This window comes from Macrotis lagotis, chromosome X (genome assembly GCF_037893015.1).
Source record: "Macrotis lagotis isolate mMagLag1 chromosome X, bilby.v1.9.chrom.fasta, whole genome shotgun sequence".
Classification (NCBI taxonomy): Eukaryota; Metazoa; Chordata; class Mammalia; order Peramelemorphia; family Peramelidae; genus Macrotis; species Macrotis lagotis.
Window position 1 is genome coordinate 196,919,122 of NC_133666.1, and position 4,448 is coordinate 196,923,569.

General features: G+C 32.4%; 1 pseudogene; it reads left to right on the plus strand.

Moving 5' to 3' along the window:
* The first annotated feature begins 2,586 nt into the window (after window positions 1-2,586).
* On the plus strand, window positions 2,587-3,597 carry LOC141502567 (platelet-activating factor acetylhydrolase IB subunit beta pseudogene; annotated as a pseudogene).
* The last annotated feature ends 851 nt before the right edge of the window (window positions 3,598-4,448 follow it).

The following is a 4,448-nucleotide window of genomic DNA, read 5'->3' on the forward strand; positions in this document are numbered from 1 at the left end:
TTCAATGTCTGATTTTCCCAAAAAAATACTACGTACTTCTTGAGGGGCAGGATCAAGTCATGCACTTCTTCTGGATCATATTAAACAGATTCCAGAGTGATGAATATTGGGGAGGCATTGTTCATTGCCTACCTCACATGGGATACTTAGACTAGTTTATAAAAGAAGAGGTGGAACACAAATGTAAGAATATTTATATTCCACAAAGTTGCTATGCTAGTGTGTTATTATACCATAATTAATACTTGGTAGTAGATGAATATGGCTCCAGAGCACATGTTTTGATACGCTTTGAAGAAGGTCAAGGAGACAGACTATGTATATATTGTCTGAGGATTAGCTCCAATTATACAAGGTCACAAGATGATTAATTCTTTAGCCATGAGAATAAATGAAACAAAGTTACAGAATGAATTTCAGCCTGATTAAAGCAGTTCTTATAATCTATGTTTTTTGGGAATATATTTAATATATTATATATATATATATATATATATATATATATATATATATGTATATAGGCAATTTATTGAAAACTCATTTTACCCTTTCCATCTTAGAATTTAAAGTTCTTCAGCATCCATTCTCCCCCTGATCCTGCTTCTTCTGACTTTGCATATTTTGCCACTGTACCTTAGTTGCCATCCCAACCTTTAAAGTACCTATGTACCTGTAGATTTCTCATTTAGGAACATTTATTCACATTTATAGCCCTTTTATCTTGGAAGATCTGTATCCTGGAAGCCCCCTTATGCAACTGGGGAATTCTTCCTGGAGCCTCCATTTTAGGAAGGGAATACTTGGGGACAGGGACTACTATCTTTTTTGCTTGTATTTGTATTCACAATATTTTGCATAGTGTCTGGTACATTCCTATGCTACCCTTCTTTGATTCTGTCTTTGAAGAAGAAATGACTTTCTCTTGAACTATTAATATAAACCCCTTTCCTTAAGTGCATCCTGTCCCATCTCCTGTGGGTGCTTGTCCCTTTAATCCTCTTCCTTCTTGCCTATCTTCTCTTTAATTTCTTCATTTACTAGCTCTTCTATGTTGTTTTCAAAAGTAACTAAATTTTCCTCATCTTAAAGACAATGAAATGAAGTTTCTGTTCCCTAAAGTTACCATCCTATGTCTCATTTTCACTGTCAAACTCTTTGTATTCTGATTTTTCACATTTATACTTTTTTATAATCATAGATTTTTTTTCTATTCCAAAGAATTTAACAATAATTTCTATGCAGATGAATTTAAGATCTACATTTACAGACCTTCCAGACTTTATTGCTCCTCATTGATAAAACTATATCATCAAATGCATATATTATCCCCTCTACTTTGATGTCTCACAAGCATAACAAAAAACATTTGTCATGATCTTTTCCCCAGAAATCCTCTTTTTTTAAATAAATTCTTATTTTTGCCAGGATAACATCATTTTTTCTAGAAACTTAAGTTTTAACCTAGTAATCATCTTCACTTCTTAATTTCTCCTTCACCATACAAATAGCAGCAATAGAATGAGTCAGAATTTTTTTTTTGTAATTCATAGCCAAGAACATTATTGAGGGTATGGACAGATATATGGAGATTCAATGAGTGGATAGTTGCATGTGTCATCTCTTTTTTCTATTGTTCAACAGGAAAGTAAAAAAAAATGATAGCTTAAATGTGTGTTCCAGTGTACATCTAGTTTATTCCTAAGATTTTCTAGAGGCTTAGATTTATATAAAGTTTTCAAAGGGTTTCAGGTGAAAGATATGCTGATACACCCTCACAATGCTATTTGTGCAATGATGGGTTAATGATTTTGAACCAATATCAAAAGACATTCTCCCTTCCATCATCTAATTAGAAATATCTATTCGACCTCTTTCTCAGAGTTAGGGGATAGAAGTAGTCAAGATGAGAAAAATAGGATTTTAGCTATGTAACAATAGTGAACTTCTAATTGGAGAGTTTCTAATTGGTTTTAACTTGACCACAATGTAGTTAAGAAGCAGAACTGTGTAACTCAACCATGTCTCAGACATAGACTTATCTGCCTATTATCAGTCTTGTGTATTCTACTATCTCAACCACTCATTACTTTGCTCATATGCAAATCACCATGGTCCAAACTCTTATGGTCCATACTGCTGCCATATTGATAAGAGCAAACTACTTTGGCTCTTTAAAGCTTTTAGAATAAATATAAAATTTTGTACTTTAAAACCCTTCACAATCTGACTACAGTGTCCTATCACATAGTTCCCATAATGTTCCTTTTCACAAATTTGTCATCCTTGATATATCATGGAATCACATTCCATATTCCATCTTTTTGCTTTTGAAGACTCTCACCCCTGCCGGTAAATTGGAGTGAAGGATGGAAGAGGCATCCTAGGCAGAAACATCAATGACAGGCTTCCTTGTTGATTGTTTCCTGATTAACATGAGTATTTCAGTTTGTGAAGAATTATTTTCCCAATAGTGGACACCAATCTGTGCCATATTTAATTGCCAGTTAATGAATTGTAAAGCTTTTTGATTTACTGAAGAAGAGAGGCAACTACTGCTGTGTCAGAAAACTTGATTTCACAGTTACAATGATGTTATCACAGAGACTATGAGATGAACTAAATTGAGATATAGCATATTATCTTAGTTCAAATAACTATGAAGAGACATATTCAATCTTTTTAAAAAGTTGAATTATATGTTAATGAAGATTTAGATAATAAATATTCTGGCTTTTTGGGAAAAATATGAACATCAGTTATCAGATTACAAAAGAAGCTTATGAAATCAGAATCAAAGTTAAATGAAGCAAAAGAAGAATTTATATCAGATGACTCTCCTTGGTCAGTAATGAGACCCTAAAAAAGAATGGATTCCTCCACCTCCAGAAAAGTTCTAATTGAGGACAAGAGGACATAGGAGGCTTGTCACTTGTGTAATTTTCCACCCAGTTTTCAGTGTTTTGTCTCTGCATCTGAGGATGCTACAATAAAAGTGTGGAGTTGTGAAACTGAAGATTTTGTACAAACCCTTAAAGACCATATAGACTTTGTGTTTCCTTTGAGCACTGAAGCAAGCATTTGCCTTCCTGATCTGCTAATTTGACCATTAATCTATTGGATTTTCAGAGTTTTTATTGCATCAAAATCATGCATGGACATGATCATTATTTCTCTACAATAGCCGTCATGCCCAAAAGAGTTCATATAGTATCTGTTTCCAGGACTAAAACTCTAGAAATATGGGAAGTGCAGACAAGCTACTATGTGTAGTATTTCACAGAACACAGAGTGCAACCAAATCCCCTTAATATCCATTTGTTCAAATGATAATACAATACAAGGATGGATGGTAGCCATGAAGCTAAACCAGAATATGAGTTTGTAGTCACGTGCATTTCCTTGACCCCAGAAAGTTCATATTTCTCGATCTCTGAAGCTACAGCATCTGAATGAAAATATGTAGCAAATCTGGGCCTATCTTGATGTCTGACTGCACAGACAAGACCATTAAGATTTGAAACATTATCACTGGCATTTGCTTTATGACCCTTGTGGGCCACAGGAATTGTCTTACATTCTGGGGGAAGGTTTATCTAATGAAAAGACCCTCTGTGTGAGGGATATAAGAACAAATACATTTGGTACTGGAAATGTAGATTAAACATCAAAAGTGTGGGAGTGCTTTTGACCGATTCACATTTGATTACTCCTCCTCCCTTTTCTAGTTGTCCTCAGATTCTATGGTTATACCCATTAGCTCTATTTAAATTATTATTATCCTTTCATGTAAAGAAAATAAAGTTTCCCTTCACTTTTCAAATGCTCTTCCTCATCACCTCTACCTCCGCTTTCAGCTTAATTACTATCTCCTATATGAGGTCTTTTTGATCTCCCAAATATTTCCCCAAATAATTATAAATTTTATATATGAATGATATTTATACACATATATAATTATATATCAATTTTACCTATATACATATATACATAAAGATAATTATATATATATATATATATATATATATATATATATATATATATATATATACATTTATTTTAACCCTCTGACAAAAGCATTTTTTCCTGAGAGGAAGAAATATTGGGTTTTTATCTTTGCTTAACACTAATGAACAAAATTTTATTGAATTGAATTGAATTCATATTAAATATTTATTTATAGAGGGTAATATTTTATTAGTAATTTGTAGATAAAATGTATCACAAATGTTAGAATTCATGTATACTTATATTTGTGTATATACATATATACTATATATATATATATATATATATATATATGTACACACATATATTTGTATATAAAAATAAAGGCATATATACCAAGTGCTGACAGCAAGTTTATCAAGGCTTTCATCTCTTCTACTGCTGTTATTTCTCTGTTTCACAAGACTTATTAGTGCCTGAAAAATGAAAACCTGATCTAGTTC